The sequence below is a fragment of the Scyliorhinus torazame genome, chromosome 22 (genome assembly GCF_047496885.1).
Source record: "Scyliorhinus torazame isolate Kashiwa2021f chromosome 22, sScyTor2.1, whole genome shotgun sequence".
Classification (NCBI taxonomy): Eukaryota; Metazoa; Chordata; class Chondrichthyes; order Carcharhiniformes; family Scyliorhinidae; genus Scyliorhinus; species Scyliorhinus torazame.
In genome coordinates this window covers 20,973,464-20,986,329 of record NC_092728.1, presented here as the reverse complement: position 1 = coordinate 20,986,329, position 12,866 = coordinate 20,973,464, and positions in this window count along the sequence as shown.

Below are 12,866 nucleotides of genomic sequence, written 5' to 3'. Positions count from 1 at the left end.
TGTTACAGTGAGGGGTGTGGGATATATCAGAGTGTTACAGTGAGGGGTGTGGGGTATATCAGAGTGTTACACAGGGGTGTGGGGTATATCTGAGTGTTACAGTGAGGGGTATGGGGAGATCAGTGTTACAGTGAGGGGTGTGGAGTATATCAGAGTGTTACAGAGAGGGGTGTGGGATATATCAGAGTGTTACAGTGAGGGGTGTGGGATATATCAGAGGGTTACAGTGAGGGGTGTGGGATATATCAGAATGTTACAGTGAGGGGTGTGGGATATATCAGAGTGTTACAGTGAGGGGTGTGGGATATATCAGTGGGTTACAGTGAGGGGTGTGGGGTATTTCAGAGGGTTACAGTGAGGGGTGTGGGGTATATCAGAGTGTTACAGTGGGGGGGGGATATATCAGTGTGTTAGAGTGAGGGATGTGGGATATATCAGAGTGTGACAGTGAGGGGTGTGGGATATATCAGAGTGTTACAGTGAAGGATGTGGGGTATGTCAGAGTGTGACAGTGAGGGGTGTGGGATATGTCAGAGTGTTACAGTAGGTGTGTGGGGTATATCAGAGTGTTATTGACTGGTGTGGGGTATATCAGAGCGTTACAGTGATGGGTGTGGCGTATATCAGAGTGTTACAGTGAGGGCTGTGGGGTAAATCAGAGTTTTACACTGAGGGGTGAGGGATATATCAGAGTGTTACAGTGAGGGGTGTGGCGTATATCAGAGTTTTACACTGAGGGGTGTGGGGTATATCAGAGTGTTACAGTGAGGGGTGTTGGGTCGATCTGAATGTTACAGTGAGGGGTGTGGAGTCTATCAAAGTGTGACAGTGAGGAATGTGGGGTCTATCAGAGTGTTACAGTGAGGGGTGTGGCGTATATGAGAGTGTTACAGTGAGGGGTGTGGGATATATCAGAGTGTTACAGTGGGGGTATGGGATATATCAGAGTGTTACAGTGAGGGGTGTGGGATATATCAGAGTGTTACAGTGAGGTGCGTGGGGTAAATCAGAGTGTTACTCTGAGGGGTGTGGAATATATCAGAATGTTACAGTGAGGGGTGTGGGATATATTAGAGTGTTACAGTGAGGGGTGTGGGATATATCAGTGGGTTACAGTGAGGGGTGTGGGGTATATCAGAGTGTTACAGTGGGGGGGGGGGGATATATCAGTGTGTTAGAGTGAGGGATGTGGGGTATATAGAGTGTGACAGTGAGGGGTGTGGGATATATCAGAGTGTTACAGTGAAGGATGTGGGGTATATCAGAGTGTGACAGTGAGGGGTGTGGGATATGTCAGAGTGTTACAGTAGGGGTGTGGGGTATATCAGAGTGTTATTGAGGGGTGTGTGGTATATCAGAGTGTTACAGTGAGGGGTGTGGGATATATCAGAGTGTTACAGTGAAGGATGTGGGGTATATCAGAGTGTGACAGTGATGGGTGTGGGATATGTCAGAGTGTTACAGTAGGGGTGTGGGGTATATCAGAGTGTTATTGAGGGGTGTGGGGTATATCAGAGTGTTACAGTGAGGGGTGTGGCGTATATCAGAGTGTTACAGTGAGGGGTGTGGGGTATATCAGAGTTTTACACTGAGGGGTGTGGGGTATATCCGAGTGTTACAGTGAGGGGTGTGGCGTATATCAGAGTGTTACAGTGTGGGTATGGGATATATCAGACTGTTACAGTGAGGGGTGTGGGATATATGAGAGTGTTACAGTGAGGTGTGTGGGATATATCAGAGTGTTACAGTGAGGAGTGTGTGGTAGATTAGAGTGTTACAGTGAGGGGTGTGGGAAATATCAGAGTGTTACAGTGAGGGGTGTGTGGTATATCAGAGTGTTACAGTGAGGGGTGTGGGATATATCAGAGTGTTACAGTGAGGGGTGTGGGGTATATCAGAGTGTTACACAGGGGTGTGGGGTATATCTGAGTGTTACAGTGAGGGGTATGGGGAGATCAGTGTTACAGTGAGGGGTGTGGGGTATATCAGAGTGTTACAGTGAGGGGTGTGGGATATATCATAGTGTTACAGTGAGGGGTGTGGGCTATATCAGAGGGTTACAGTGAGGGGTGTGGGATATATCAGAATGTTTCAGTGAGGGGTGTGGGATATATCAGAGTGTTACAGTGAGGGGTGTGGGATATATCAGTGGGTTACAGTGAGGGGTGTGGGGTATTTCAGAGTGTTACAGTGGGGGTGGGGGCTATATCAGTGTGTTAGAGTGAGGGGTGTGGGATATATCAGAGGGTTACAGTGAGGGGTGTGGGGTATATCAGAGTGTTACAGTGGGGGGGGGATATATCAGTGTGTTAGAGTGAGGGATGTGGGATATATCAGAGTGTGACAGTGAGGGGTGTGGGATATATCAGAGTGTTACAGTGAAGGATGTGGGGTATATCAGAGTGTGACAGTGATGGGTGTGGGATATGTCAGAGTGCTACAGTAGGGGTGTGGGGTATATCAGAGTGTTATTGACTGGTGTGGGGTATATCAGAGTGTTACAGTGAGGGGTGTGGCGTATATCAGAGTGTTACAGTGAGGGGTGTGGGGTATATCAGAGTTTTACACTGAGGGGTGAGGGATATATCAGATTGTTACAGTGAGGGGTGTGGGGTATATCAGAGTTTTACACTGAGGGCTGTGGGGTATATCAGAGTGTTACAGTGAGGGGTGTTGGGTCGATCTGAATGTTACAGTGAGGGGTGTGGAGTCTATCAAAGTGTGACAGTGAGGGGTGTGGGGTATATTAGAGTGTTACAGTGAGGGGTGTGGGATACATCAGAGTGTTACAGTGAGGGGTGTGGGATACATCAGAGTGTTACAGTGAGGTGTGTGGGGTATATCAGAGTGTTACAGTGAGGGGTGTGAGATATATCAGTATTACAGTGAGGGGTGTGGGATATATCAGAGTGTTACAGTGAGAGGTGTGGGGTATATCAGAGTGTTACAGTGAGGGGTGTGGGATATATCAGTGTTACAGTGAGGGGTGTGGGGTATATCAGAGTGTTACAGTGAGGGGTGTGGGGTATATCAGAGTGTTACTGTGAGGGGTGTGGGATACATCAGAGTGTTACAGTGAGGTGTGTGGAATATATCAGAGTGTTACAGTGAGGTGTGTCGGATACATCAGAGTGTCATAGTGAGGGGTGTGGGATATATCAGTGTTACAGTGAAGGGTGTGGGGTATATCCGAGTGTTACAGTGAGGGGTGTGGGGTATATCAGAGTGTTACACTGAGGGGTGTCGGGTATATCAGAGAGTTACAGTAAGGGCTGTGGGATATATCAGAGTGTTACAGTGAGGAGTGTGGGGTATATCAGAGTGTTACAGTGAGTGGTGTGGGGTCTATCAGAGTGTTCCACTGAGGGGTGTGAAATATATCAGAGTGTTACAGTGAGGTGTGTGGGGTATATCAGAGTGTTACAGTGAGGGCTGTGGGGTATATCTGAGTGTTACACTGAGGGGTGTGGGGTCGATCAGAGTGTTACAGTGAGGGGTGTTGGATATATCATAGTGTTACAGTGAGGGGTGTGGGATATATCAGAGGGTTACAGTGAGGGGTGTGGGATATATCAGAATGTTACAGTGAGGGGTGTGGGATATATCAGTGGGTTACAGTGAGGGGTGTGGGGTATTTCAGAGTGTTACAGTGGGGGTGGGGGCTATATCAGTGTGTTAGAGTGAGGGGTGTGGGATATATCAGAGGGTTACAGTGAGGGGTGTGGGGTATATCAGAGTGTTACAGTGGGGGGGGGGATATATCAGTGTGTTAGAGTGAGGGATGTGGGATATATCAGAGTGTGACAGTGATGGGTGTGGGATATGTCAGAGTGCTACAGTAGGGGTGTGGGGTATATCAGAGTGTTATTGACTGGTGTGGGGTATATCAGAGTGTTACAGTGAGGGGTGTGGCGTATATCAGAGTGTTACAGTGAGGGGTGTGGGGTATATCAGAGTTTTACACTGAGGGGTGAGGGATATATCAGAGTGTTACAGTGAGGGGTGTGGGGTATATCAGAGTTTTACACTGAGGGCTGTGGGGTATATCAGAGTGTTACAGTGAGGGGTGTTGGGTCGATCTGAATGTTACAGTGAGGGGTGTGGAGTCTATCAAAGTGTGACAGTGAGGGGTGTGGGGTATATTAGAGTGTTACAGTGAGGGGTGTGGGATACATCAGAGTGTTACAGTGAGGGGTGTGGGATACATCAGAGTGTTACAGTGAGGTGTGTGGGGTATATCAGAGTGTTACAGTGAGGGGTGTGAGATATATCAGTATTACAGTGAGGGGTGTGGGATATATCAGAGTGTTACAGTGAGAGGTGTGGGGTATATCAGAGTGTTACAGTGAGGGGTGTGGGATATATCAGTGTTACAGTGAGGGGTGTGGGGTATATCAGAGTGTTACAGTGAGGGGTGTGGGGTATATCAGAGTGTTACAGTGAGGGGTGTGGGATACATCAGAGTGTTACAGTGAGGTGTGTGGAATATATCAGAGTGTTACAGTGAGGTGTGTCGGATACATCAGAGTGTCATAGTGAGGGGTGTGGGATATATCAGTGTTACAGTGAAGGGTGTGGGGTATATCCGAGTGTTACAGTGAGGGGTGTGGGGTATATCAGAGTGTTACACTGAGGGGTGTCGGGTATATCAGAGAGTTACAGTAAGGGCTGTGGGATATATCAGAGTGTTACAGTGAGGAGTGTGGGGTATATCAGAGTGTTACAGTGAGTGGTGTGGGGTCTATCAGAGTGTTCCACTGAGGGGTGTGAAATATATCAGAGTGTTACAGTGAGGTGTGTGGGGTATATCAGAGTGTTACAGTGAGGGCTGTGGGGTATATCTGAGTGTTACACTGAGGGGTGTGGGGTCGATCAGAGTGTTACAGTGAGGGGTGTTGGATATATCAGAGTGTTACAGTGAGGGGTGTGGGATATATCAGAGGGTTACAGTGAGGGGTGTGGGATATATCAGAATGTTACAGTGAGGGGTGTGGGATATATCAGAGTGTTACAGTGAGGGGTGTGGGATATATCAATGGGTTACAGTGAGGGGTGTCGGGTATTTCAGAGTGTTACAGTGGGGGTGGGGGATATATCAGTGTGTTAGAGTGAGGGGTGTGGGATATATCAGAGGGTTACAGTGAGGGGTGTGGGGTATATCAGAGTGTTACAGTGGGAGGGGGGATATATCAGTGTGTTAGAGTGAGGGATGTGGGATATATCAGAGTGTGACAGTGAGGGGTGTGGGATATATCAGAGTGTTACAGTGAAGGATGTGGGGTATATCAGAGTGTGACAGTGAGGGGTGTGGGATACGTCAGAGTGTTACAGTAGGGGTGTGGGGTATATCAGAGTGTTATTGAGGGGTGTGGGGTATATCACAGTGTTACATTGAGGGGTGTGGGATATATCAGAGTGTTACAGTGAAGGATGTGGGGTATATCAGAGTGTGACAGTGATGGGTGTGGGATATGTCAGAGTGTTACAGTAGGGGTGTGGGGTATATCAGAGTGTTACAGTGAGGGGTGTGGGGTATATCAGAGTGTTACAGTGAGGGGTGTGGCGTATATCAGAGTTTTACACTGAGGGGTGAGGGATATATCAGAGTGTTACAGTGAGGGGTGTGGGGTATATCAGAGTTTTACACTGAGGGGTGTGGGGTATATCAGAGTGTTACAGTGAGGGGTGTTGGGTCGATCTGAATGTTACAGTGAGGGGTGTGGAGTCTATCAAAGTGTGACAGTGAGGGATGTGGGGTCTATCAGAGTGTTACAGTGAGGGGTGTGGCGTATATCACAGTGTTACAGTGGGGGTATGGGATATATCAGACTGTTACAGTGAGGGGTGTGGGATATATGAGAGTGTTACAGTGAGGTGTGTGGGATATATCAGAGTGTTACAGTGAGGGGTGTGTGGTATATCAGAGTGTTACAGTGAGGGGTGTGGGATATATCAGAGTGTTACAGTGAGGGGTGTGGTGTATATCAGAGTGTTACACAGGGGTGTGGGGTATATCTGAGTGTTACAGTGACGGGTATGGGGAGATCAGTGTTACAGTGAGGGGTGTGGGGTATATCAGAGTGTTACAGTGAGGGGTGTGGGATATATCATAGTGTTACAGTGAGGGGTGTGGGATATATCAGAGGGTTACAGTGAGGGGTGTGGGATATATCAGAATGTTACAGTGAGGGGTGTGGGATATATCAGAGTGTTACAGTGAGGGGTGTGGGATATATCAGTGGGTTACAGTGAGGGGTGTGGGGTATTTCAGAGTGTTACAGTGTGGGTGGGGGATATATCAGTGTGTTAGAGTGAGGGGTGTGGGATATATCAGAGGGTTACAGTGAGGGGTGTGGGGTATATCAGAGTGTTACAGTGGGGGGGGGAGATATATCAGTGTGTTAGAGTGAGGGATGTGGGATATATCAGAGTGTGACAGTGAGGGGTGTGGGATATGTCAGAGTGTTACAGTCGGGGTGTGGGGTATATCAGAGTGTTATTGAGGGGTGTGGGGTATATCAGAGTGTTACAGTGAGGGGTGTGGGATATATCAGAGTGTTACAGTGAAGGATGTGGGGTATATCAGAGTGTGACAGTGAGGGGTGTGGGATATGTCAGAGTGTTACAGTCGGGGTGTGGGGTATATCAGAGTGTTATTGAGGGGTGTGGGGTATATCAGAGTGTTACAGTGAGGGGTGTGGGATATATCAGAGTGTTACAGTGAAGGATGTGGGGTATTTCAGAGTGTGACAGTGATGGGTGTGGGATATGTCAGAGTGTTACAGTGGGGGTGTGGGGTATATCAGAGTGTTACAGTGAGGGGTGTGGGATATATCATAGTGTTACAGTGAGGGGTGTGGGATATATCAGAGGGTTACAGTGAGGGGTGTGGGATATATCAGAATGTTACAGTGAGGGGTGTGGGATATATCAGAGTGTTACAGTGAGGGGTGTGGGATATATCAGTGGGTTACAGTGAGGGGTGTGGGGTATTTCAGAGTGTTACAGTGTGGGTGGGGGATATATCAGTGTGTTAGAGTGAGGGGTGTGGGATATATCAGAGGGTTACAGTGAGGGGTGTGGGGTATATCAGAGTGTTACAGTGGGGGGGGGGAGATATATCAGTGTGTTAGAGTGAGGGATGTGGGATATATCAGAGTGTGACAGTGAGGGGTGTGGGATATGTCAGAGTGTTACAGTCGGGGTGTGGGGTATATCAGAGTGTTATTGAGGGGTGTGGGGTATATCAGAGTGTTACAGTGAGGGGTGTGGGATATATCAGAGTGTTACAGTGAAGGATGTGGGGTATATCAGAGTGTGATAGTGAGGGGTGTGGGATATGTCAGAGTGTTACAGTCGGGGTGTGGGGTATATCAGAGTGTTATTGAGGGGTGTGGGGTATATCAGAGTGTTACAGTGAGGGGTGTGGGATATATCAGAGTGTTACAGTGAAGGATGTGGGGTATTTCAGAGTGTGACAGTGATGGGTGTGGGATATGTCAGAGTGTTACAGTGGGGGTGTGGGGTATATCAGAGTGTTATTGAGGGGTGTGGGGTATATTAGAGCGTTACAGTGAGGGGTGTGGCGTATATTAGAGTGTTACAGTGAGGGGTGTGGGGTATATCAGAGTTTTACACTGAGGGGTGAGGGATATATCAGAGTGTTACAGTGAGGGGTGTGGGGTATATCAGAGTGTTACAGTGAGGGGTGTGGGATATATCAGAGTGTTACAGTGAGGGGTGTGGGGTATATCAGAGTGTTACAGTGAGGGGTGTGGGGTATATCAGTGTTACAGTGAGGGGTGCGGGGTATATCCGAGTGTTACAGTGAGGGGTGTGGGGTATATCAGCGTGCTACTGTGAGGGGTGTGGGTTATATCAGAGTGTTACAGTGAGGGGTGTGGGTATATCAGAGTGTTACAGTGAGGGGTGTGGGGTATATCAGACTGTTACAGCAACGGGAGTGAGTTTTATTCAATGAACATGTGTTCGCCTTTTGAAAGCGCACACCCTATCTGATATCTGTCTTCCTCATTCACGTTGGATGTCGCCATATGTGCAGTCTCTCTCTTTCTTTCTCTCTGTCTCTATCTCTGTCTCTCTCTATTTCTGCCTCTCTTTTTCTGTCTCGCCATCTCTCTGTTTCTCTCTCTCTCTCTGTCTCCCTCTCTCTCTGTTGCTCTCTGTCTCTTTCTGCCCATTTTCTCTCCCTCTGTCTGTCTCTCTCTTTCTCGCTGTCTCTCTCTCTCCCTCCCTCTCTCCCTCTCTTTTCCTCTCTCTGTCTCTCTCTCTCCTTCTCTCTCTGTCTCTCGCTTTGTCTGTTTCTCTTTCTCTGTGTCTCTCTATCCCTTTCTTCATCTCCTTCTCCCTCTCCCTCTTTGTCGTACTCCATCACGTTCTCTGTCTCTCTCTGTCATTCTCTCCATTTCTGTCTCTCACCCTTTCAGTCTCTCTGCCTTTTTCTCTCCCTCTCGGTCTCTCCATCTCTGTTTCACTGTCTCTCTGTCCACCTCTCTTTCAGTCTCTTTCCCTCTGACTCTCTCCGCCTCTCTCTTTCTCCCTGTCCCTCTCCTTGTCTCTCCCCTCTCTGTCGCTCTGTGTTTCTCTCCATCTTTCTCTCTGTCTATCCCTCCCTCTCCATCATGCTCTCGCTCTGTCTCACTTTCTCTGTCACGCTCTCTATCCCTCTCCCTCTCACTGTCTCTCTCTCTCAGTCTCTGTCTCCCTCTCTCTTTTTCTATCTCTATCTCTCTCTCCTTCTCCCTCTCTCTCCCTCTGTCTCTCCTGGTCTGTCTCTTCTTTGCTGTCTCACCCTCGCTCTTTCTCTCTATGTCTCTCTTTCTCTCTCGCTCTGTCTTTCCCTCTGTCGCCCCTCGCCATCTGTCCCTCTGGTCGCGATTTTACAGCCTCGTTGCGCCTAAGTGAGAGCACGCTGAGGCTGTTAAATCGCGGAGAGGCCAAAGACGAGAACCGCGGCGCACGCTGGTCCGTTTGCGATCTAACTGGCCCATTCCCATTGCCGAAATCAGGAAGCGAGAAACCAATAATCACCATTTACGTCGGAAAATAGGTAGAAGATAGAGGCAGGAGAAGGCCCCTCGAGCCTGCCCCGCCATTCACTTTTTTTTCCTTTATGAATTTAGAGGGCCCAATTCATTATTTCCAATGAAGGGGCAATTTAGCGTGGCCAATCCCCCTACCCTGTGGAATGTGCAAACTCCACACGGACCGTGACCCAGAGCCGGGATTCGAACCGGGGACCCCGGCGCCGTGAGGCAGCAGGGCTAACCACTGCTGCCCTCTCTGCCATTCATTCTGATCATGGCTGATCATTGAGTTCGATACCCTGATCCCCCCGGCTGATCATTGAGTTCGATACCCTGATCCCCCCGGCTGATCATCGAGTTCGATACCCTGATCCCCCCCCCCCCCCCCCATATCCCTTGATCCCTTTAGCCCCAAGAGCTGTATCTAATTCCTTCTTGAAATTACACAAACTATGACCCCTAGTACCGGACTCCCATGTATGTTCTTGTGCACTGGCTGATGGGGATGATACACGACAGAACATCTAGTTCTTGACTAGTTAAAATAATTTATTATAAAACAAATGCGTGGTAAAGATAACTGGAATAACTTTATTACAAACTACTAACACTAACTAATGATTCTTGAGCTACTGTAAAATACGCCCATCCACCAACACGATTTATTCACAACTCCCTGAGGCACAGAGAGTCACATGGTAGGTTTACACTGCCACCTGCTGGTCGGAGGTCATGTACATTATTATGTTCAAGATCGTTTATGCATATCATCACATCCCCTTTCCTTTGGAAATGTAGTTATTTACATTCATGACTCAATTTTTTACAATGCACTATGGTATGCGCTCATCTTTAACACATTTAACTATTTACAGTCCATCACATATTGAGTCTCTCAGGTCTTTGCCTTGTTGATCTTCTGAATGGCGGCTGAATTTGAGAGGTTACTTCATCACCCTTCGCGGTTGTGAATGCTGATTGTTGGCCTTCAGGTCGCGCGACAATGCAGAAACGCCGAGCAGAAACTGATAGCCAAGTTCCGCATGGATCAGTACGGCCTCAACCGGGATCTTGGATTCATGTCTCACTACATTTAACCTGGGCTTGCGAAATCCTACCACCTGTCGTGGCTTGAGACAATTCACACCTCTTTAACCTGTGATTATCCCTCTCTCCAGTAGCACCGTCTGGACCTGTAAAGACTTAATTACCTGCAAAGACTCGCATTCAAAGTATCATCTTGCATAGAACATAGAACGTACAGTGCAGAAGGCGGCCATTTGGCCCATCGAGACTGCACCGACCCACTTAAGCCCTCACTTCCACCCTATCCCCATAACCCAATAACCCCTCCTAACCTTTTTTGGTCACTGAGGGCAATTGATCATGGCCAATCCATCTTTGGACTGTGGACTGTGGGACGTCTTTGGACTGTGGGAGGAAACCGGAACACCCGGAGGAAACTCATGCAGACACGGGGAGAATGTGCAGACTCCGCACAGACAGTGACCCAGCGGGGAATCGAACCTGGGCCCCTGGTGCTGTGAAGCCAAAGTGCTATCCACTTGTGCTACCGAGCATCATTGGCTTTGTCTCTATATGCTGTGCTTGTGTAACCTACCTCTTCACTCACCGGAGCTGTGCTCCGAAAGCTAGTGATTCCAAACAAACCTGTTGGACTTTAACCTGGTGTTGTAAGACTTCGTACTGTGCTCACCCCAGTCCAACGCCGGCATCTCCACATCTGCCTTTTTTGAAAGATCGGTTTCCTCTACTAAACTTGGAATAGCGGACACTTTCGGCTGTTTCAACTAAGCTTCCTACACTGCTTGCCGTTTTGTACCATTGCTTAAATATCTCAGTTGTTGCACAGCCAGTAGGCTGTGTCGTCAGCTCTTTTCTTGCACTTTTTTCTTCCCAAGTGCCCTTCATGTCTTTGTTAAGAATCGCTGATCTTAATAATTGCAGAGTTACAATCCTTTGTTGTCGAAGCAAAAATCCATTTGCATCACTTAACTCTGCCCTTACATCGTAAAAACCTGAGCATGGACCTTTAGGCCATCCCTCGTGGAAATGTGTTATCACCTTTTGCAAGACTGTGTCTTTGGAGGTTTCTTCCTTTATTTTGACACAAACCATAGAATTTACCCAGTTTGTAGGTTGTTCTATGCGCTTAATGCCCCCAAAGCTGTCATCCGTTCTCGCTCAGCCTTCAGTTTGTCTTTCAATGGAGCCGGTACACATTTCGGTGCGTGTACTATTGGTTTTCGCAATCTCCTTTAATTGGATTTTATACATACGAGGTAAAGTGCCAAAGCCTTGATAAATCTCGGGAAATTCCTTCAGCATGGAATCTACTGATGCATGATGTCTGCGCTGTAAACCCGCTTAAGTTCCTCACACGCTTCTACTCCTAGTAGAGATTCGCGTCCCGCCTCTACAATGGAACAGTGTGAGCTCTGTTTTTCACATTTATCTTGAGCTCGCATGCCCCTAGCGTCGTAATCTCATTTCCGCTGTTGTCTCCCAGTAGTCCTGCTTTATTTGACACTTGCAGTTTAATTCTCAGCTCTTTTCAGTCTGAAAAACTGATGAGGTTGGCCCTCGCTCCTGTGTCGAGTTTGAAGGTTATTAAAGTGTCATTAAATCATTAATGGAACTTTCCATTTGTCTTTTGGAGTATTTGTATTTAATTCACGATTACTGCACATTGTTATGAAAGCGTTGTCATTTTGCATGACTTGACTATCCGTGTCGTCACTAGAAATCATGTCAATGAAGAACGTATCTTCGAGGCACACTTCATCAACTGTGTTGATGGCTTTTGTTTGTTCCGCTTTTTTCCTGGTAAGGCATTGCGTCGCAAAATGATTCTTGCTGTTACAGTTGGAGCATATTTTCCCAAACGCTGGACATTGTCGTGGCAAATGGTGTTTGCCACATCGCTGGCGTGAAATGGAGGGATGGGGCGGCCACTCAAAGTGGCCGCCTGCGCTGGGACCACATTCTTTTCACTCGAGGGCGTCACTACGCTAATGGCGTCGGCTATCTTCGCACCAAAATGTCTGAGATTCAGTCTGTTAATCTGTTTTGCTGCAAACTTGCCAGATGTGACGTATTTTGATAGCATCATCAAGCTGAAGCTCATTTTCTCTTAGGGGCCTGTCGCGTTCGAAATCCCGAACACGATCTGACCACGGACCATTGACGACTGAAGGGGACTAAAATTACACGACTGCGCCTTCAACCGCAAGTCGGTTAGAAAACTATCAAACGTTTCGCCTGCTTTCTGCGTGCCTGTGCCAAATATGTACCGCTCGAAAGTCTCATTACTTTTCGGAGAGCAATGCCGATGAAATTGCTTTAGACCTTTGTCAAAGGTCTTGCTATCACCCTCGCTATCAAAGACAAACGTGTTAAAAATTTCAATTGACTCAAAGTCGTACCGCTGCAGCTTCATGATCATTCGTTGCCGTCTCGGCGACGTATTTCTGTCTTTTTGTCTGACCCAATCTAGCTAGCATTGTTCGTTTAAAGCCAACTAACCTGGTACCATCTTTTGTTACACTTCCGTATTGTGTTTGTTTACACTGCTGAACGTAACATGTGTTACTCAATCCAGTGGCTGATGAGGTTTTCTGTATCCTGATGAAAAAGACTCGAAGTCGTCCAGAAGTAATGAAAGGTTTATTGAGTAACTAAATTAATTGCGTGTGTTCTTTACATACTAGTAGTAAGGTTACAAGATCTAAATACAGTGGCTAGGTTTGACTACACTAATCACTCTGAGCTAAATCTATGTGCTGCTGCTCTCGTTAC